The following is a 23859-nucleotide window of genomic DNA, read 5'->3' as shown; positions in this document are numbered from 1 at the left end:
AGATGTTGCTTGTAACAGAGACAAATGGAATAAGGTATGTGAGTGAACTTTACTGTCTAATAAAGTTTTTAAATATCGTATATTCACATGTCTGCATTTGGAAACCAGTTATCATATTTGCCTATTGTTCTTTCATTGGCCTTACTCTTCTTTTTTTTTTTTTGGTGGGGGAAGGGGTACCGCTTTGCATGGCTTTCTGCTCATAGAAGAAATGAATAGATCATGAAAAATTATGAAAGAAGAAGATAAGTTGCATCTGCTGGGCACACATATTTTGGATATTACTTTTCTGTATAAATGCTGAGTAGATTCCTTTTCTTCTCTCATATGAATCTTGTTGCCCTGAATTTTGGCAGATAATCATGTTGAACTCTGGTATGGAGTGTCCTTTTGTATTTCTTTCTTTCTTTCTTTTTTTTTTTTTTTTTTTTGATTTATTTATTTATTTTAGAGAGAGGGAAGGAGAGCACAAGCAGGAGGGGCAGAGGGAGAGAGAATCCCAAGCAGACTCTGTGATGAGTGCAGAGCCTGGTATGGGTTTCGATCTCATGACCCTGAGATCACGACCTGAGCTGAAACCAAGAATTGGATGCTTAACTGACTGAGCCACCCAGGCACCACCCCCGCCTTTGGTATTTCGTGTGTGTGTGTGTGTGTGTGTGTGTACGTGAGACAGTGGGAAGGAAATAATAATTACTTAGCAATTTAAGGCATTTTTCCTTCTCCCTGCCTATCACCACTGTGGTCTCCTCACTAAGATTCTGTTGCTCCTTCTAGACATTAAAGGGAAACTGAAAAGGGGAGCCATGGTTGTCCTACCTTGATCCTAGCTCCGAATTCATAAGAATTAGAGAAACATCCCCCTTGCATGTACTTGACTCTGCAAACCAAGACAACGGATTATCAAGTTTCTCATGGTAAATAAGAACACAACACACACACAGACAGAGCCCTTTTTTGGTTTACTTGTTGCTTATCTTTGCTTTGGACCCAATTATTTCCTCTCTCCCACCTTTTGGAGACTGTTTCCTTCTGTCTCAGGTTTATGTCAGCCAGCAACTTCTTAAATGCTCCTGGAAGTCCCCTCAGCTGAGGGCTGGCCATGTGGCTTTCTTTATTTACTTTCTCCTCTTTTGGGGGGAAATGTTGGTACCTACGTGACTAGATATAGGCAGCAGTGGGAAAGTGATTTTTGACTTGCTCTTGGTACTTGTATTTTTTTCTGCCTTGTTTATGGATGCCTCTTCCTAGTCCTCTCCTGATATATACTTACCACTGTAGTATCAAGTCACTGGAAAACCTGGCACTGTTTTTCCCATTAAAATGTATTGAAAGTGTTGATGCTTCCTAATCCTTACCTTTGAAAACTGAGGGACTGGCATTTGGATATTATGCAGAGGAGTCAAGGGGGAAGGATGTTAAGGTAGTCAGCCCTCAGTAGGCAGATTAGATGACTGGATTCCCTTCCTGTGCTTGGTCAGAGAAAGTCTTATTAAATCCAGCTTAAGTCACTAGTCTTTATTATTGGAGTACTTGTCAAATATGCTGCCTTTTGAATTTTCCTTGCTATGTTTAAATGCTAATCTACCTATTACATAATCTTTTTGTGTGGCAGTTTCCTTCACTGAGTTTAATAATAGTTCCTCCCTCCCAGGGAGATTGGGGGTGTAGTTTAGGCAGTGTCTGGCACCCAGTAGGCATTCAGTAAGTGACTGGAGCTAATAATGCACAGCAGAGGCCATAGGTGAGAGTCTCACTCTGATTTTAGCTCTCTGGGTTTGAATCCTGGCTCAGCTACTTTCAGTTTTAGAATCTTGACTTTATATTCCTTTGCCGTAAAATTTCTGTGCAAACGGTACTTTCCTTATAACATTTTTTATGAGAACTTAAAGAACTCATCCAAGGTAAGTGCTTAGAGCAGTGCCTGACTGGTAGCAAGCTATCAATGAATGTCAGCTAATATTATCATTGTAGTGAATTTTTGGTAAGTCCTTTACTGTCTTCGTATTTCAGGACTGTTCATAGGTTTTGAGTTGTCAACGCTATGTGTGTCATGGCTGGAAGATGTTATCACCAGACTGCTTTCTTTCTAGGTTGTAGATTCAGGTTAGCTACAGAAGATGGGATGGACAGAGCTTCTGAAATATTTGACTTTGTTTTCTGAGGTACTTGAATTTTGTGAAGGAGAGCAGCAAGTTCTTATGGAGACTATCCAGGTGGGCTGAACAGTTTTTCCCCATCTTGTAGTTATGACAAGACTGCTTTGGTCAGCCCTTTGTAAAAAATTAAACATTTTTGCTCTCACATTTTCTGTCCAGAGTGAAGAAAATAAATTGATATTTTATTTGTTGTTGTGTTCTTCTTCTTCTCCCCCTCCTCCTCCTTCTCCTTCCTATTCCTCCTGTCCTCCTCCTCCTTCTCCTCTTCCTCCTGCTGTTGCCACTGCTGCTGCTGCTGCTTCATTTATAGAGAGAGAAGGTGGAGAGGGGCAGAGGAAGAGGGAAAGAGAGAGAATCTTAAGCAGGTTCCATGCCTAATGCAGAGCCCCATGTGGAGCTCAATCTCATGACCCTGAGATCATGGTCTGAGCTGAAATCAAGAGTTGGATGCTTAACCGGCTGAGCCACCAGGTGCCCCATTTATCTTATTTTATTTAATTTTAATTTTAATTTTTTTAAAAGATTTTTTTTAAACATTTTATTTATTTATTTGACAGACAGAGATCACAAGTAGGCAGAGAGGCAGGCAGAGAGAGAGGGGGAGGAAGCAGGCTCCCTGCGGGGCAGAGAGCCCGAGTCAGGGCTCAATCCCAGGACCCTGGGATCATGACCTGAGCCGAAGGCAGAGGCTTTAACCCACTGAGCCACCCAGGCGCCCCTTATTTTAATTTTTAAAAGATTTTATTTATTTGAGAGAGAGAGTGTGAGCATGAGTGGGGGGAGGGGCAAGCAGAGGGAGAAAACAGGGTCTCCACTGAGCAGGGAGCCCAATGTGGGGCTCCATCCCAGGACCCTGGGATCATGACCTGAGCCAAAGACAGATGCTTAATGACTGAGCCACCCAGGTACCCCTATCTTCTTTTAAAGTTAATGCAACAAGGCCAGCCATTGACCTTTAAAAAATGGCCTCATAGCTTCACTTGAAGATGGCTTTTTTTTTATTGCTTTTAATCCTTTGATAATAATTTAAATTCCTCTCTTTTCACTATGTACACATTTTGTAGGCCTACAGTTTGTTTCCTATCTGAGATAAAGCTTGGTGAAATTAGTTATATACTCTGTTCACTTTTCTCAAAAATGAATTCCATTCCCAATTCTATTATACTTTTTTCATTCCCTTTAAGCTCAAAATATTATTATCTGCTGTCATGCAGTGCTCAACATTTAACTCATGGGTTTTCTGTGGTGTCCCAGAAAGGATATTTTGTTGCTTCTCTTCTTCTTCATTCCCGCCCAACTATAATTGGGGGAGTCATGGGTGGATCACATTTCGACATATTATATTCTCCTCTCCATAGCCAGGCTCATTGGTTTTGTATTAATAGAATGTTATCCTGTTCATGGAGTACCTTCTAAATTGGGTCTTCATCAAGTTATGAGAGGTATAGTTTTACCCATTGAATAATTTCTTCATTTAACCCAATTCCCTCTGTCATCCAGTAATTTTCCTGATTAAGAATCTTGAATCTTTCAGCTACGAAGTGCTAAGGTTGACTGCTACCAGTGGGACTTGTTTGATAAGAATGTTCATAATATGCCGTGTAATTGAAACATACCATGTCGCTGGCTAATGCTCTTCAGCCGATGACAATATTCTGCATGTGGTACAATACTCACCTTGTAGCGGGTTGAGTGATGGCCACACAAAGAAATCAAATACTAATTCCTGTGATTTTTAACTATTACTCTATTTAGATAAAAGGTCTTTGGAGATGTAGTCAAAGATCTTGAGAAGGAGATTACCCTGGATTATCCAGGTAAACCCTAAATGACATCACCAGTGTCCCCATAAGAGAGGACAGAGAGAGATCACATGAACAGAGGAGAGGGTGCTGTGAAGATGAAGGCAGAGAGTAGAATGAGGCAGCCACAGCCAAGGACCACCAGGGCAGCCCCTGTGAGCTGGGAGAGGCAAGGAAGGGTGTTCCACTGGTGTCCCTGGAGGAAGCATGGCCCTGCTGGAGCCAGACTTCTGGTCTCCACTACTGGGAAAGTAAATGTCTGTCATTTTAAGCAACCACGTTTGTGGTAATTTGTTACAGCAGCTTCAGGAAACTAATACACATCTATTCTCTCTCTCTTGATAATTTTATTCTAAAACAGATGGTGAAAAGAGGGGAAAAAAAGCAAGCAGCAGGGAGAAACTGAGGTGCTGGTGGGCAGGGGGAGGCCTGAAAGGTCACTGATATTCTTTACCTGATATATTTTTTTTTCCTGTTGGCAAAAAGCCAACTATAACTGCAATTCAACCCTGATAGGGACAAAGCACTTTTGCTTTAGGAAAGTCTCTGAAAGTAAAGATGAAAAGGAGAGGCAAAGAAAGAAAGGGAGGGCAAGGAAACTAATAAAGAAAAAGACGAGTAGAAAGAAAACCATGAGTCTGGTACCGTTCTACTGGAAAAGGAAAAAGGTATGTCTGAGTCCTCTTAAAAATGACTTCATGGCTAAAAATGAGAAAAGAAAGTAGGTCTACAGACTGGGTCTTGAATCATGAACCTTATTAATTATATATGGTTGTTATAATAAAATCAAATTGTTTCTTGAAACTGATTAGAGAATTTTAATTTAGTTTGTTGCATGCATTGCCTTGTGATAAAAGCCAGTATCACCCCCTGTGTAGCACGTTGGATAACAGAACCTTTGTGAAGTTGCAAGCTGAGGAAGGTTGCCAGATAAACGTGAGATCATGGGCTATGCAGCGGGAATTCTGTGTTTCAGTCTGTTCTGTGACTGGTGTGCAGTGTTTACCGGTTGTTCTCTTGGTGTAATCTGTGGCAGTGTCTCATTTACATTCTTTGTAAGATTTAGGTCAGTGAATTTCAACATGAAGATTTGCTTTCAGTGCTTTGTTTTAGGTCGTCTTTACTTCTTGACAGATTGTACAACTTCCAAACACTGTGTTTTGAGCTTGAAAATGGGTTGTGCTCCCGTTCTTCTCAATGGGGCACATTGGCTGCATTTATCACTGCTTTAATAATAGGGAAAGTCCTGCATTTGTTCCAGTGGGTTTGAATCAGTGCTGTTCATTTCCTGTGCAGTGCTTGCAGGATTTACACTGCTTTCTTGATTTATAACTTGGCACATATTTTCCTCAGGATATTTTTTTTCCTCACCGCTTATGCAAAAACTCTCTCTCTTGGATCGAATTCAGTTTTATTTTACATCTAAGCAAACCCACTCTTCTGTCCAGGCAGACATTGTACAGATGCTAGTAGGGACAGTGGAAAGCTGGGACCTGCTGGGTGTGACATGCCTGCGTAGCTCATGAAGCATCAGAAGATGGAAGGTAGAAACCGGGGTGGTTGGTCATGTGGACATGTGAAAAGCGAAGGGTTTGTGTGAGAGAGTATCAGATGTGGTCATGTGCATGCTGGGATGCAGGTGAGACAGTTGGGAGTGGTGGGGTCTTTGGTTTAGGGGTCTTTAGCACCTCTTCACTTCCAGTCTCTGATTATCAGACAGCAACGCAGGCTCAGAGTTGCTGGGTCTTCTCCCCCCACCCCCACCCCAAGAGAAACCACAGTGAGAATTTTTAGGTACTCTCTTGATTTTTAAGTCTGGTTTATTAATTGAAAATTCTAAAAAACACTACAGGATCTCAAATCTGCTGCCTACTGCATCTCTGTGACTGAGGATTTAGCTTATTTTCTCCCTCTCCCTTTTACCCCTGGAGCCTGTGGAAGAGAATTGAGGTAGCTTATAAGCTCGCAGTATAATTTATGTTGGGAAACACTGGGGGAGACTTGGCTCTTTTAAACAAACAGCTGAGCTAGAGCAAAGTCTGAAGAGATAATCAGAACTGATTTTAAAAATCTCCAGTAGGAACAGAGCTAGGGTAAGCAAGTAGAGTAAGAGAGGAATAGATTGGATTAGCCAGGAAGCATTTTACAAAAATACCAGTTTAGGGAATGTGACATCAATGCTAAGTGAAGATGGTTCCAGAAATATGGGAAGTCTGATTTCTGTCTTCCAGGGTAGAGTTGCCAGACAAAATACAGGACACCTGGTTAAATTTGAATTTCAGATAAACAACAAATACTGTTTTGGTCTAAATATGTCCTATGCAATATTTAAGAAGTGTGAGTGTGCCCCAAACACTGTAAGGGGCGTCCTTGTACTAAAATATTTTTTGTTGTTTTCTGTAAAATTCAAATCGAACCTAGCATCTTGTTTGTGTATGTTCGTGTTTGCTCCATCTGGCAATCCTATGCTGCAAGCCAGGGCAAAATTCAAAGTCTGGGCCAGAATATCCAAACTTCATGAGCTGGAATATAGTAAAAACTGTAACAAATTCTTCCAAGAATATTTGGACTGATTATCTGATGTTGATGTGTCCTTGTGACTTGCTATTTTTTTTAACTACAAGTTTTAATTAATTAATTATTTTTTTATTATTATGTTCAGTTAGCCAGCATATAGTACATCATTAGCTGAACTTACTGGTTTTTATAAAAGTGACCTTACTAGAACTGCTGCAGGTGAGGGGGTGGACTGAGCTATGTGTGTGGGGGGCTAACGTGGAAGTTTATGGGAGGAAACAGTTCAGATGTTGGTCCGTCATTGGTCAAAGGCTCTCCAGAGATGACTTTGAAAGATGCTTTGGAGGTTGATAGAAATCATTGGTTAGACATGTTAGCAGACACACAGTGATGGGAAATGATTAGGTATTAGTAATGGCTAATATCTAATTCCTATTATTTGGTTATGAAAGAAATAAAGATTTAGAGGAATATAGCTAATTCCTGTATATTATGTGCTCTATAGAAACATGTATTCTTTAATTTTTTTTTTTATGATACTGTCCTAAGTATTAGATAATGGGACATGTGTATGGTACTCTCCTTGCCTTGCACTATTTACCCAATTTATGTATAAAATACTGGGAGAGGCCCTGAGGGAAAAAACAGGTGTGGATGACAGGGCTGCCTCCTCCCAAATTTGGTTCCAGTTTAGTTTAAGGTGACAACCACCTCGGGAAAAGATAGAGTAATACAGGATAGAAGTGTGTGCTGTCACATGGCTTGAAACCCTGCGAGTTGTGGCAAGTGTTTGAAGTCAAGAAGGAGAGAAATCTTGGAGTTCCTAAATGTGGAAAAACAGAATGGGAGGGAAAGAAATAAAAGTCGGGGCTTTGTATTTGACAAAGTACAGCATCCTTTCTTGATCAAAACTCTTCAAAGTGTAGGGATAGAGGGTACATACCTCGATATCATCAAAACCATCTATGAAAAACCCACAGCAAATATCATCCTGAACGGGGAAAACTAACAGCTTTTCTGCTAAGGTCAGGAATGCGGTAGGGATGTCCACTATCACCACTGCTATTCATCATAGTACTAGAAGTCCTAGCCTCAGCAATCAGACAACAAAAAGAAATTAAAGTCATTTGAATTGGCAAAGAAGAAGTCAAACTCTCACTCTTTGCAGATGATATGATACTTTATGTGGAAAACCCAAAAGACTCCACTCCAAAACTGCTAGAACTGGTACAGGAATTCAGTCAAGTGTCAGGATATAAAATCAATGCACTGAAATCAGTTGCATCTCTACACACCAACAACAAGACGGAAGAAAAAGAAATTAATCCCATTTACAATTGTACCCAAAACCACAAGATACCTAGGAATAAACCTAACCAAAGAGGCAAAGAATCTGTACTCTGAAAACTTTTAAGTACTCATGAAAGAAATTGAAGAAGATACAAAGAAATGGAAAAACATTCCATGCTCATGGATTGGAAGAACAAATATTGTGAATATGTCTATGCTACCTAAAGCAATCTACACATTTAATGCAATCCCTATCAAAATCCCATCCATTTTTTTCCAAAGAAATGAAACAAATAATCTTAAAATTTATATGGAACCAGAAAAGACCCTGAAGAGCCAGAGTTGGTGGCATCACAATTCCAGACTTTAAACTCTATTACAAAGCAGTAATCATTAAGAAAGTATGGTACTGGCCCAGAAACAGACACATAGATCAATGGAACAGAATAGAGAGCCTAGAAATAGACCCTCAACTCTATGGTCAACTAATCTGTAATAAAGCAGGAAGAATGTCCAATGGAAAAAAGACAGTCTCTTCAACAAATGATGTTGGGAAAATTGGACAGCCACATGCAGAAAAATGAAACTGGACCACTTCCTTACACCACACACAAAAATAGACTCCAAATGGATGAAAGACCTCAATATGAGACAGGAATCCGTCACAAACCTTGAGGAGAACACAGCCAACAACTTCTTCGACCTCAGCTACAGCAACTTCTTCCTAGAAACATCACCAAAGGCAAGGGAAGCAAGGGCAAAAATGAACTATTGGGACTTCATCAAGATTAAAAGCTTTTGCACAGCAAAGGAAACAGTCAACAAAACCAAAAGACAGCCAACAGAATGGGAGAAGATATTTGCAAAGGACATATCAGATTAAGGGCTAGTATCCAAAATCTATAAAGAACTTTTCAAGCTCAGCACCCAAAGAACAAATAATCCAATCAAGAAATGGGCAGAGGACATGAACAGACATTTCTGTGAAGAAGACATCCACATGGCTAACAGACACGTGAAAAAGTGCTCCACATCACTTGGCATCAGGGAAATACAAATCAAAACCACAATGAGATAGCACTTCACACGGGTCAAAATGGCTAAAATTAGCAAGTCAGAAAATGACAGATGTTGGAGAGGATGTGGAGAAAGGGAAACCCTCCTACAGTGTTGGTGGGAATGCAAGCTGGTGCAACCACTCTGGAAAAGAGCATGGAGGTTCCTCAAAAAGTTGAAGATAGAGCTACCCTATGACCCAGCAATCGCACTACTGGGTATTTATCCTAAAGATACAAATATAGTGATCCGAAGGGGCACATGCACCTGAAAGTTTATAGCAGCAATGTCCACGATAGCCAAACTATGGAAAGAACCTAGATGTCCGTTAACAGATGAAAGGATAAAGAAGATATGGTATATATACACAATGGAATACTATGCAACCATCAAAAGAAATGAAATGGTGGAACTAGAGGGTATTATGCTGAGTGAAATAATTCAGAGAAAGACAATTATCATATGACCTCCCTGATATGAGGAAGTTGAGAGGCAACGTGGGGGATTTGGGGGTAAGGAAGAAAAAAAATGAAACAAGATGGGATCAGGAGGGAGACAAATCATAAGAGACTCTTAATCTCACAAAACAAACTGTGGGTTGCTGGGGGGTGGTATGGAGAGGGTGATTGGGTTATGGACATTGGGGAGGGTATGTGATATGGTGATTGCTGTGAACTCTATAAGCCTGACGATTCACAGACCTGTACCCCTGGGGCAAATAATATATTAAGTGCTAATAAAAATAATTAATAAAAAATTAAAAAAAAGAAATAATTTTAGCTCATACAAAAAAAATTCGGGGCTTTGAAATGAAAATGGAATGAGAACAGTTATGGGTGGAGGGAGAGATAGGACAGACATGCAGAGCGGTGAGAGTTCTATGGAGCACGTGTGGTCACCTGTTATTATCAGAACAGCTCACACTGCAACCAAAAATTTACAAAAATTGTGAGCAGATGGACCCATGTTATGTAACTTTGTCTTGATTGTCTATATTTTTATTTCTTGCTCTTTTTACTACGAATTTTCTTTTGCACTTTTTTTTTCCTTTTAAAAAGCTTTCTCTTTTTTGCTCCTATATGTGGATTAATTATTTAGGTGGTTCTGCACTATACTTTTCCTTATTGGTGGGTAATGCCACTTACCATTATCTTATACCCTTAGTTGGTTTCAAAGTTCACTTCCTTAATCTTTTCCTTCTTGAATTAAAACTTTGCTTTGTGATGACTTGGTCAAAAACTTCATTCAGCAAACAAACAAAATGTGTATTTGTGTACCTATCATAGAGACAGGCAGCAAAATATAGTGGTTGAGAGCATGCGCTGTGAGGAAAGCCTGCTTGGACCTTAACTTGGTTTGTCCCCTTACCTGTGTGGCCTTGGGCAAGCTACACAACCTTCCTGGGCCTTAGCTTTCTAGGCTATAAAATAAGGTATTAATAGTATGTTCCTTAAAGCTGTGAAAATTGAATAAGAAGCAAAGCTTGGACCATGGCACACTAACGATTGTTCTTTTATTATGGTTATTATTTGCTCCATTGGAGATGTGGGTTATAAATCAGCAGACAAGGTCTGTGGTATTGGAACTATTTTTTCCTCCTGACGTGAGTGTTATGAAGAAAACATCCTAATGTGACAGAGACTGGCCATATGAGGTGGGGGCAGTTTTGCATAGGATGGTCAGTGAAGGGTACCTCGAGGAGACTTTGTTTGAGCTGCGACCTGAGTGAGAAGAGCAGAAAAAATGATGTTACAGCTGAAGGGCACTTAGTGTCCAAACACTGTGTTTGTTTTCTTTTCTTTTCTTTTTTAAATCCCTGAGGTATACCTGATATACAACATTGTATTAGTTTTAATTGTACAACATAATAATTTGATATTTGTATCTATTGCAAAGTGATCACCACAATGTCTAGCTAACGTTTGTTACCATATAGAGCTACAGAATTTTTGTGTGTGTGATGAGAACTTTTAAGATTTACTCTTTGAGCAACTTTCAGATATACGGTATTATTAACTGTGGTCACCATGCTGGGGTTTATGTCTCTAGGACTGATTTATTTTATAACTGAAAATTTGTACCTTTTGACTGCCTTTACCCATTTTACCACCCCCCCAACCCTTGCCCCTGACAACCACCAATCTGTTCTTTGTATATGCGAGCTCGTAAACACCATTTTTTTTTTTTTTTAAGGAAATTTCGGAGCATGGTTTAATGCTGGTGGGCAAAACCCGGTAGAGAGGACATTCATGCTGCTGGGGAGAGAGGAATAATGGCAGAAGTGCCATCCCTGAAATGGATGGAAGGCCAAGGTCTCTATTAGCAGCTGGGGCTCTTCTTTATTATACATGAACGTGGACTGGATGCAGGGGGTTCCTATGCAGTTGCTGTATTTTCTCTTTGGAGAACACTTTGGTTGAGAGGGACCTGTGGAAATTAGGAGAAGCGAGATGAGCAAGGAAGGGGATGGGGAGAGGGATTTTGAAAGAAGAATGTGTAAAATGAACTTTTCAGGGGTATGTAGTGGAGTTCCAGGCAGTTCTTATCGTCCCTTTGGGATTTGTGGTCATGAATTTAAAATGAGACTAGTAAGCAGGATGGCATGCATAAACAAGCATTTTTCTCAGAAAGGGGCAGGGGTAATATATGTCTGAGATCGAAAAAATCAGATCTAAAAAATGTTTTCTCTAACCTTCAAACAGAAATTCCAACTTCCCCATGCAATTATTTGGTCAAGAACTTGTATTCACAACGTGATGGCCCAGCCTGTTCAGTAGAACTGTCTGCAGCGATAGAAGGGGTAGACATCTCTGCTGTCCAAGATGGCTGCCACTAGCCACATGTGACTCTTGAATGCTTGAAATGTGCCAGTGGAGGACTAAAATTTGCATTTATTTGCTTTCCGTTAGTTTAAATAGCCACCTACGGGTAGCGGTTACAGCCTCATTACAGACACTACTCCATAGCCTTCTCGCATTTATTATTGTAGAGAGAATCCAAACTCAGTCTATCATTTTTTCAGAAAATTGGAATTTCATAAGTGATAGATATGGCTTTTAGATTTTTTAAAACTGTAACTTGCAGGGGTGCCTGGGTGGCTCAGTGGGTTAAGCCTCTGCCATCAGCTCAGGTCATGATCTCAGGGTCCTGGGATTGAGCCCCGCATTGGGCTCTCTGTTCAGCGGGGAGCCTGCTTCCCCCCACTCTCTGTCTGCCTCTCTGCCTACTTGTGATCTCTGTCTGTCAAATAAATAAATAAAATCTTTACAAAACAAAACAAAACAAAACAAAACCCTGTAACTTGCTTAGCGCACTGGTTTGCCAGTTCTTTTCCAGGTTTTGAAAGTTTTCTTTTAGTATATCTTTTGGAAGCTTTGAACTGACAAAAACATACATTTAGGGTCCATTCAAACCTGGGTTTGTATCCCAGCTGAAAATGCCTTAACTTTTTTTGGAATTATTTTCCTGCAAGGGAAAATCAGGCTAAGATAGAGGAGTCACTTCTTTTCCCCACATTCTGATACACTCATTTGCTCTGGTTTCTGCTTCAAGAATACCTATCATTATTCATAGGCAGGCTTTGTGATCAGACCTTGCAAATGGTTACCTTCAGATTCATCCTTTTCATCTTTTTATTTCTTCTTTTGGGTACTTGCCCAAGTTTGTTCTTCATCCTTATTCCATTTTCTGTTGTGTCAAGTCTGTTTTACATTGCTTGCGATGTGAATTTTACTTCTGAGCTACTTTTTATTTTGCTGCTTACTTTTCTTATTCTGCCTACTCTTATTTAACGAAATATCTTCTTAAATCTTGGTGGGAGAAGCTCCATGTATTACATATGCTTTATGGAGTACATGCTGGTGGTAAAAATACTCAAGAAGAGGATTTTGCATTCAATTCTTAAGTGTCACTTTTGCGCTGCAGATTTTTTCAAAGGTTCCATTTCTTGTTTTTTTAAGATTTTACTTATTTATTTGAGAGAGAGAGTGCACACACAGAGGTAGAGTGGGAGGGAGAAGCAGACTTGCTGCTGAGCAGAGAGCCCAATGTGGGGCTTAAGCCTAGGACCCCGAGATCATGACCTGAGCTGAAGGCAGATGTTGATCAACTGAGCCACCTAGGCACTCCAGCAAAGGTTTCATTTTTTAAAATTATTTATTTATTTATTTATATTTTTTATTATTATTTTCTTTTATCATGAAAAAACTGTATTTAGATTTAGCCAGCTGGACTCAGTTTAGATGATCCCAATTTTGTTGGCAACATCCAAAGCATCATAGTCAGGGGCAGCCGAACGTATGCCTTCTTCTCTCCTTCAGGCCGGATTAAGGTGTTGACCTTGGCTACATCAATGTCACAGAGCTTCTTCACAGCCTGTTTGATCTGGTGCTTGTTGGCCTTGACATCCACAATGAACACAAGTGTGTTGTTGTCTTCTATTTTCTTCACGGCTGACTCAGTAGTCAGGGGGAACTTGATGATGGCATAGTGATCAAGCTTTTTTCTCCTGGGGGCGCTCTTCCGAGGGTATTTGGGCTGCCTTCGGAGACGCAGAGTCTTGGGTCGTCGGAACGTAGATGATGTGAGGATCTTCTTTTTTTTGTGACTGTGGACACCTTTCAGCACTGCTTTCTTGGCCTTCAAAGCCTTTGCTTTGGCTTCGGCTTTGGGAGGGGCAGGGGCTTCCTTCTTAGCTTTCGGCGCCATCTTCGTAAAAGGGATCCAAAGGTTCCATTTTTAAAAGTTTTTGAGTAAAGGCCAAACTTCAGTATTGGAGGACAGTCAAGATTTAAGGATATGCTTCCCCCCCCACTCTGTCAGTCTCTCTGTTCAGGGGTTGCCGAGTGTATCTTCTTAGGTCTGCAGCTGGAAACTGTGTGGTGAACTATCACCACAGTTCTTGGGGTGTGACAAGTTAGTGCTTGTTGTTCCTTCTTTTTATGTGGGCAGGCATTAGCAGATCTTTCTGGGAGTGAAGGTTTTTCTCAGGTTAGGAGTGAGATGTGAGGATGCAAGAGCCTCTTTCAGTAGGCAGAGTTTTACTCAAAGGAGAGGGAAAGTGAGAGAAATCCAGAGTTCCAAAATACAGAGGGGATAATAGAAACTGTGAGGATATAATTTTTGGTGATCCCCTAATTTCACTCTAGTGTATCTTCCAGGATGGGCCAATCTCTATGTACCAGGAACTTGTTCCTCTACCTCATGCCTTCTCCTCCACCCCCATTGTGGTCAAGGGGTGGGGAATCAGTGAGTTGGTCTGGGCTTTTCTATTCATCCATGTACCAAGGGAGCTATCGGTGAGGTGGAGGTAATGGTGGTGCAGAGGGGATGTTTTCCCCGGGCTGCTCTTGAGACTCCCAGGGCATTAGGTAACATAGGTGCCGTCAGGGTATCTTAGCCCTACTGTCTTGGCTTAGGTGGCAGCTGGCCTCTAACTTTTTAATTTTATAGTCAGAGGTCTCTCTTTTTTTTTTTTTTCACTTGTGAAAAAGTTCCAGATTACTAATTCACATTTTAACAGTTTTTTTGAGGCATAATTCATATAGTTCACCAATTCACTCAATTAAAGTGTATGAGGGCGCCTGGGTGGCTCTGTTCTTTCAGTGCACCCACCCCTCCCCCATTTGTGTGCTCTCTCTGTCTCTCTCCTCTCAAATAAATAAATAACAAATCTTAAAAAAAAAAAAAAAAGTAAAGGGGCACCTGGGTGGCTTAGTGGGTTAAGCCTCTGCCTTTAGCTCGGGTCATGATCCCAGGGTCCTGGGATCAAGCCCCACATCAGGCTCTCTGCTCGGCAAGGAGCCTGCTTCCCCCTCTCGCTCTCTCTGCCTGCCTCTCTGCCTGCTTGTGATCTCTCTGTTTCTCTCTCTGTCAAATAAATAAATTAAATCTTAAAAAAAAAAAGTGTACAATTCAGCGGCCTTAACTGTATTTATAGAATTGTCACCACAGTCCATTTGAGAACATTTTCATTGCCCCAAAAGAAAAATCCCATCCTCATTCAGTAGCCATGAGTCCCTTGCCTCCCCACCAAGTTCCCAGCCCTAGGCAACCCCTCATTTACTTCCTGTCTTTATAGATTTGCCTATTCTGGACAGTTTATATTGAATCATCCAATATGTTGTCTTTGGTAACTGACTTCTTGGACTTAGCATAATGTTTTCAAGATTCATCCATATTGTAACATGTATCAACATTTTATTCATTATTATTGCCAAATAAAATACTCCATTGTATGGATATATCACATTTTATTTATCGTCTCATCAGTTGATGGACATTTGGCTTGTTTCTACACTTTAGCTATTATGAATAATGCTAGTTTAGACATTTGTGTGCAGGTTTTTCTGTATATTAACTCTAGGTTGAATGAATGGTAAAATTCACTGGTAAAGACATTTGGACCTGTGCTTTCTTTCCTTTGGTTGGTTTTTAAATGACTAATTCAGTATTGGTATAGGTCTATTCAGTTTTTGTTTGCTTGTTTGTTTGTTTTATGTCTTGAATCAGTTTTCGTAGTTTATATATTTCTAACAACTCATCTATTTCATCTAGATTTTCTAATTTGTTGGCATATATGTTTTTTTGCAGTATTCCTTTATAATCCTTTTTGTTTCTGTAAGATTGTTAAATAATGTCCCTGCTTTCATTCTTGATTTTAGTAATTTGTGTCTTTTCTCTTTTTTCCCTTGGTTAGTCTAGCTAAAGTTTGTAAATTGTATTGATCTTTTCAAAGACCCAACTTTAGGTTTAATTGATTTTCTTTGTCTCTCTTTTTTACTTTTTTTATTTCACTAATTTTTGCTCAAATCTTTATTTCCTTCCTTCTGCTTGCTTTCGGTGTGGTTTGCTTTTCTTTACCCAGTATCTTAAAGTGGAAGGTTAGGTTAATGATTGCAGATATTTTTTCTTTTTTATTTTATTTTTTTTAAAGATTTTATTTATTTATTTGGCAGAGATCACAAGTAGGCAGAGAGGCAGGCAGAGCAGAGAGCTCTGCTGAGCAGAGAGCCCCATGCGGGACTTGATCCCAGGACCCTGGAATCATGACCTGAGCCGAAGGCAGAGGTCTTAACCCACTGAGCCACCCAGGCGCCCCTCTTTTTGATATAAATGTTTCTAGCATTAAATTTCCTTCTGTGCACTGCTCCTGCTGTACCCTGTAAATTTGGTATGTTTATTTTCATTTTCTTTCTTTTTAAAGTATGTTCTAATTTCTCTTGTGATTTCTTCTTTGATCCATTGGTTAATTAGAGGTGTTTTTGTTTCTTTAATTTCCACATATTTTTGAATTTTCCAAATTTCTTTGTGTTATTGCATTTTAGTTTCATTCTATTGGGGCCAGAAAACATAGTTTGGATAACTTCTATTCCTTTAAATGTATTTGTAGGCTTGTTTTAATGGCCTATCACATGGTCTATCATGGGGAGTGTTTCATGTGTACTTGAGAAGACTGTATTCTACTGTTTGTTGAGTGAAGTGTTCTATAGATGTATGTTAGGTGTCATTAGTTTACAGCACTTGTCTCATCTTAAGCATTTGTTGAATAGATATACCAAGCTTTTACTTGGGACTTCTTGGTATTTAAATGTCTCTGGAAGAGCCACCTGCCTGCTCGGTTGCACTTTCTTGCTAAATTGACATATATCCAAACACACTGAATTTGAAATTATATTTAAAAGCTAAACAAAAGGAAAGATTTAAAACCAAATCTCAAAAATTATTGTTCTAGGATGTAGGCATTGGGCTTTCCGTGAAGCATTGGTTTGCCAAGTGCAGCCTGCTTATTCATGTTCTGTTACTGAATTATCTTAAAATTAATAGAACTACTGATCCTTTAAGAATTGTGCAACATGATGAAAATATATTCACAGTTCTAGAGGAAATTCACAGATTTTGATGAATATGAATCATGTTTTAAGTTTCTGCCGTTGTCCCTGAATATCTGCATTAGCAGACCATAGCCCTTAGTGTGCATGGGATTTAAGATTCAGCTGAGTTCTTGGGGTGTCTGGGTTGCTTAGTTGCTTAAGGTTCCAGCTCTTGATTTTGGCTCAGGTCATGATCTTAAGGTTGTGAGATCTAGCCCCATGTTGCGCTCCATGCTGGGCACGGAGCCTGCTTAAGATGCCCTCCTTCCCTCTCTCTCTTAAAAAAAAAGAAAAAAAAAATTTAACTGAGTTCAATCTATGCCTAAGAAAATGTACCCACAACATTCTTGGAAATTTGAATAGGGCTAAAAGTATCTTAGTACTACCATGAGATTTCTATTTATTTCAGTGATATTTTGAGTTGTGTTTGAATGTGTCCTGTTCAGTGAAAGCATTTTCTCTTTCATGAAACTGCTGAAATTGAGGCCAAGAACTCCCATTACTGTTGTTAATTTGGAATCCAAATTGAGATGGGCTCTGGCTAAATACACCCTAGAGAGTCAAAAAAATGGTTCACTTTGACAAATTCCAGTGTTCTTATTGATGTAGTTAGTATCGATTAAAATATACTTATTATTATCACGAAGTATATTTTGGATGAATTAAATTGCTTGGCACAGCTTTTATATCACCATTAAAAAATCAAACTGGCTCTTTTTCAACATTGCTATTAATATATCATTTGGCTCTCACAATATGACTGTGAATATGCTGCCCATTATTGAAAAAGTTGGTTGTGCCCAAGCTTTCTTCAAGTGCCTTCATGTTTTCCTTTACTCTTCCATTCAGAAATAGTAATTATTTATAGAAATTAATGAAATATTGTAACTAATAATTCCGTAGTTTACTTTGACACTTGAGGTTATCGTGGATAACATCTTGATTTCCCTTCACTCAGCTATATGGAAGAAATATTTCTTTCCTCCCCTGCCTACTGTGCCAATGCCTTATTCTCCCTAATTTGGAAATGAAACCACAGCTCTAATCATTACTAATTGATTTTTGTCTATTGCAGATGTTTTGTAGAGTTCAAATAAATGAAAAGCTAATTATTACTGAGCATGGTTTGTCTTAGGAGCAACACTTACCTCCCAGTCTGTTGTATGTTGTACTTAGATACATTTGTTTGAGTAGTGGAATACAGATACAGATACAGATACAGTGGTTTTAAATTGCAGCTTAACCACATTGCTATACAATCCTGGGCAAGATAGTCAATTTTTCTGAGCTTTTGTGAGCCTGTGTAAAATGGGAATTATCCTTGGAAAATAACGTAATGAAAGGTCCCCCAATAATGGGTCCTTGATTAAAGGAGCGAGACTGATACAAAGCAAAGGTCAAGCAAAGCTTTATTTCACGCCAAGCATCAAGAATCAAACTGATTGGCCAGGGCCGCGCCTCTTACAGAGAGGGGGACCCCTTTCTGCTTTACAGACTAGCTTTTAAGGGCAAAGGCCGTGTGGTTGGGCCTGGCCATGCATAGGTGGCCAGTGAGATTGTAACACACAGAGAAAGCTGCACAGTCATGCTAGGTCACACACGGGTGGCCAATTGAATTACAATTTACCCTAGTGGATATTTGAACTAGCCTATCACCTTGGTCAGAATTGGCACCCAAAAGGCGGGGCCCATACTCCTTGGTAGCTAGGGAGACAGTATGCACGCCCCACTGATTGGATACCTCCACCTGGCCTGACCTACCCTTTATTTGGGCTTTGTTACCTGGGACTGGTTTCCTGAGCTTGCTTTTAAGTAAGTCCCTGGGGTGGGGGGGGACAGGGTCAGTTTAAGTTTTACTGCAAAAACAACAAAATCACTGTTTAATCCAAGATGGAATCGCTCTGGCTAAACAGGCCCTTACAGTGACATGGGACTAATGGTCTAAGTTGTTATAAGTGTTAAACGAGCTCATGTCTGCGAAGTGCCTATGATAATGCCTGATATACAAAATACTCAACACTCGTTAGCTTCCTTTTCCTTCCTGTTTCTCCTTTCCAGTCATAGATAAAGTCCTTTATGTTGGGAGGTTTATATTAATTACCTCTGTATTTTTCAAACCTGGCCCGGGGCTAGAAGAAACTTGTGTTAAATACATTATTTTTACAACTTTAACAACATTCCTCCAGATATTCAAAACAAATCCGCCTCTCCCTAGGTTTCTAACTTTTCAGAATTTGAAGCAGTGTTTCCCTCATCCTTGTTATGGGCCATGCCTCTTTTTTTTTTTTTTTTTAAGAATTTATTTCTTTATTTGACAGAGAGAGATCACCAGCAGGCAGAGAGGCAGGCAGAGAGGGGGGCGGGGGAAGCAGGGTCCCTGTTGAGCAGAGAGCCTGATGCGAGACTCGATCCCAGGACCCTGAGATCATGACCTGAGCCGAAGGCAGAGGCTTAACCCACTGAGCCACCCAGGCGTCCCTGGGCCGAGCCTCTTAATGAAATATATTCGATATGCTGCTAGTCAGGAGTAAGCATAATATAATGTGTTTAGAACTAGAGCAATATTTTCATTTATTTTAGTTCCATGAAAACTTAACAACAAAAAAATCTAACTGTATATTTGCTGTTTTATCATTTTCCCTGGAATTTGTAGTTTCTTTTAAATCATTTATACTTTTCTACCCTGCCTCCCACATTGCCACAAATCAGAAGAACTGATTGTATTTCCTTCTCTACTTGTAACTAAAATTCTGTGCCTGAAGAGCGGGACTCAGCTGGCCTCAAGGCCAAAGACTGAGGTAGGCAGGGCTGGGTCAGGGTTGACTCGGGGCCACAGTACCGCCCACTCTGGCACCCTCGTAAGCTGTGCCATCCTGGTTGTTCCGCACTTTTACTGTTACACTTGAAAATAAGCACCTGTTGGACTGGGCTCCCTTAAGATATGTACCTGAATGTTCTTTGCCATCAAGTTACTTCTCATCATAATCCCTCCATTTCCAACACTCTTCGCCCCACATCCCATGCTCGGGGTGGGCGCGGTCAGTGGACACACGGATTTCACTGTTGGTGGAAATCTGAGAAACAAGACCACTTCTGCTGTCTGTGGCAGAAGTCAACAGAGCAGGATCTCGGCCAGCCTTTGCCTTAAAGGAAATCTTTATTAATTATGTATGGTTCACAGATGTTCTTTTAAAAACCCCAACTTTCTAGAGAAGCACAACCCTCATGAGTGGCTTCAGCTTTGCATCATGAGTCTTGTATTAAAAGAAAATCTAAGTGGTATAGTTTGTTTACACTATGATACTTTCTAAACAAACTCTTAAAAATAAAATTTCCATGAAAAGTTTGGGTGCTGCCAGCCAGATCATGCTGGAGCCGGGGATCCCATTTTTCATTCACAAACTAATACCTTCCATTATTTTTCTTCCTTGTGTAGTGACAGTTTATTATTGTTCCAAAGCAACCTCGAAGCTTAACTTTAGAAACATTGTATTTTAATCTGACCATAATAGACCAAAAAGTTCTCTAAGCAGGAGATAAAAGTTCTCTGTTTAATGATGATTAATAACCTATTTAGATGTATTCATCTGAGGAACTGAAGATAATTTTGCCATTAGGCCATTTGTATAAGGGCACAAACAGATGGATTTTATTCTGAACCCTGAAGGCAGACAGATCAGACACCCCTTTAATTGCTTATTGCTTGGGGAAGATTTCCATGGCCGTGGCTCCCTCCCAAGGACACACTGATCTTCACTGTGATAACTCTCAAATTTGATCATTTTCAACAAGGCGAAAAATCTCACGGCATTTACTCTAAAAAATTTTCTATACCATGCCACAATCTGGTACTCAAGAGTAGCAAGAAAGAAGTCTCCAGTGAATAAGTTTGCATTTTAATTGTGAAGCAGCAGCAAGTTTTCATACAGGAATATCAGATGAACAAAAACTTAAAAATGTTAGAACATTGGTTAGAAATTGCTTATGACTCTTGGGAATGAGAGCTTTAGAGTCAGGAATTTGTGATTCACAGTACAATCTCCTATAGCCTCTTGTCTCTTGTGTAGTTGGTTCTATGGGACAAATAATACCTTTCTCAGAGGGCTGTTTTGAAGGTGGACTATAAAGCAGTGATCCACAGTAAACTGCCCATCAGGTGGTAGTCACGACATTTAGCTTATGCATTTATAAATGGAGCTTCTGATCACAGATTAGCTTGCCTATCCATTTCTCTAGTTCATAGAGTTAAGCAAATCTCAAAAATGAAACATCTTCCATTATAAGGAAGTCAAATCAATCATTCTTTATTGGGAGTTAATCAATAAGCACTGAGCTTTTTTTTTTTTTTTTTAAGATTTTATTTATTTGTCAGAGAGAGAGGGAGAGAGAGCAAGCACAGGCAGACAGAATGGCAGGCAGAGGCAGAGGGAGAAGCAGGTTCCTGCTGAGCAAGGAGCCCGATGCGGGACTCCATCCCAGGACGCTGGAATCATGACCTGAGCCGAAGGCAGCTGCTTAACCAACTGAGCCACCCAGGCATCCCAGCACTGAGCTTTTTAACTGTCTCTTAACTAGATGAGTGAACAAACCATACAGTATATCAGAATTTGGAATAAGAACTAGATTTCCAAAACATGGATCAAAACTCAAGCAGATATCATTCATAAATGCAGGTTCTGGAATAACAGGGAAGTAGCACAAAACTATGCGTATAGTGAGTGCCTAGTTATTTTTTGGTCAGAAAAGTAAGTGGTACTATTAGATTGCAAGACAGAATTAACTTATGCCATTGCTTTACACCATCAGAAAGATTATCATTTGGAGTGTTTTGTTAATTACTTATTGATTCAAAGAATTTGTGTCTGGAAAAGACAATTAAGTTTACCTATTCCCAACCTCTAGTTTTATAAATGAAGAAACAGAGATCTTGGGAGTTAAATGACCTGGCTGTAAAGTTTTTCCGGCGAGATAAACACAACACCAGGCAAAGTGGGTGCAAGGCAAGATTTATTAAAGGCACTCTCGGGCGAAGTTTCAGGGCTCAGGAGAAGGGGAGCCAGGAAAGTTGCACCGGGAGGAGGTGGGCACCCTCGGGCGAGGTTCCGAGACTGTGGAAAGCAGAATGGCGGAAGTCGCGCTCAAGGCAGGGAGAAGGGGGCTTTTAAGGGGCCTCGAGGGGAGTTCAAGGGTCTTTTGGCAAGTTTCCCTTATTTGGATATTTCGCCTGCTCGTCAGGGTCCCGTTGGTCCACTGGAGCCCGGGGCGGGGGTCTAAGATTCCCGCTTGTCAGGGTCCCATTGGTCCATGGGAGCGGGGGGCCGGGGGGTTTTCAGATTCCTGCTTGGGTCTTTGTTCTCCTGTCCGAGCTCAGGTTTTGTGGCCGGAACTTTCGCCATCTTAAGTAGCCCTTTCTTTCTGCCAGCCCAACATTCCGACCTTTTGCTTTATATAATGGTGCCAGGGGCGTTGACTCAGTTCTGGCTACTTCCTGCTGACGGGGGTGGGGGGGGGGGGGGCGTTGTCATAGGGGTAGTCGGAAGTGGGCAGGCGAGAGTAGGGCTGAAGGAGGAGTTGTTTGACGGACACTCGGGCAAGTTCTTGTAGGCGACCCTGCAAGCATCGGAAAAGACAGGGAGCAACTGAGACTAGAAGGAGGATTATGCATACAGGTCCCGCCAAAGGGAGCAGCCAGGTTACCCAGGTGTAGGGGTCCAGGCCCCAGAAAGACGTGTCTCGCCGCCGTGCTTGAATCAGATCCCTGAGTTCTTTAATCCTGGAAGTAACTATACCTGATTGGTTAACAAAGTAACAACATTCTTCATTTAAGTATAGGCAGGTCCCCCCTTTTCCGTGGTCAGAAGGTCTAAGGCCCCTCGGTTCTGCAGGGCTAAGGCCGCCAGGCTGGTAACTTGCATCTGTAGGGCTGTGAGGGAGTCAGCAGTCCGTTCCATGTCATCATTCAGGGCTTGGGAGAGTTTGTAATAAAAGTCTATGGAAGTTCCTATCCCCGCTGTTCCAGTTGCCACCCCTGTGGCTATTCCTGCCCTATTATGAATGGGAGGAAGGCAGCCCTTCCTCCACGGTGTTGGGGGAATAGGATGGATTGCAACTGGGATTCAGAGTAGATGGTGGTAGAAGGAAATAGTAGAATGAATATACAACCTAGGGAGTCATTAGTGGTCAGGTAGTGATAGGTTCCCTGAGGGCATGAGAGAAATATTCCCGAGGGAGTACAGTACGGGAGGGAGGAGTTAGTGATGTTGGCAGCTGCGGTGGTAAGGGGGGAGGACACATTAATAATAGGCATGTTTCCCCCGATGGGGCCGATATAGACTGTATTATTTGTGGCCGTGGAGTTGGGGAGTGGCCAGTCACTGGCCATAGGTAGCTACCTAGTGATTGAGTCTGGCTTGGAAATCAGGGTGCATTTACCAAGGGCATAAAGGTAGAGAAAAGCCTGTCTCACGGCCTACCACACCTTTAGTGCTATTGACTGGGCATTTCTGAAAGCAGTAATGGTTGTCAGGATGGGCAGAGAAAAGGGGAGCTGAAAGGAAGAGGAATTTTCTAAGAAGACTTTAAATGAAGGAGAAACCTCTTCTTTTTTTAACTAATTTTTAGTGGGTCCAGGGAGAGTGGAATATGTGCAAGTATATGGTGACCACTCTGTGACTTTTTGACCTTGTAAAGTCAGCTTAAAAGACCAAGCTTCAGGTAATGCTTCTTTCCAGTGGGAAAGCTTGCAGTGGGGCTGCAACAATGACCAGTTATGTTGATGTGGACAGATTTTCTCTTGGTAAATATTTCCTTGCATCATAATGGGGAGACACTACCCTATACTCCAGCTCTCCAGGCAGGGGAGAAGGTTAGCATTCTATTTGGTTGAGACTTGTGAGGAGGGAGAGGGAATGGGGAGGTTGGTAAGAAGGCAGGGGTCTAAAAAACAGAGTCAGCTATCAAAAGAGTGAAGGCCTGGATTCTCATCTCTCACTGAATTTTTCTCGAAGACAACTACTATCTACAATGTCATTTACTCATTCAACAAATCCCGGTTGAGTATCTGCTACTTGTCAGGTTCTCTTCTCTGTGCTGCAGGCATCCCAGACAGCAAAACAGCCACCACCCTTGTATTCACAGAACTTACATCCTGGTGGAGGGAGACAA

The 23859-nt window shown here is 40.9% G+C and overlaps 1 protein-coding gene and 1 pseudogene across 1 annotated transcript in view; one reads left to right on the top strand and one right to left on the bottom strand.

Moving 5' to 3' along the window:
- GRIP1 (glutamate receptor interacting protein 1) overlaps window positions 1-23859 on the top strand; it is a 700704-nt gene that overhangs the window by 67610 nt on the left and 609235 nt on the right. The gene's annotated exons all lie outside the window — the stretch shown is intronic.
- On the bottom strand, window positions 13062-13540 carry LOC125107346 (60S ribosomal protein L23a-like; annotated as a pseudogene).

The sequence above is a fragment of the Lutra lutra genome, chromosome 8 (assembly GCF_902655055.1).
Source record: "Lutra lutra chromosome 8, mLutLut1.2, whole genome shotgun sequence".
Taxonomy (NCBI): Eukaryota; Metazoa; Chordata; class Mammalia; order Carnivora; family Mustelidae; genus Lutra; species Lutra lutra.
Note: the sequence above shows the minus strand (reverse complement) of the source record. Positions and strands in the feature narration are given on the sequence as shown.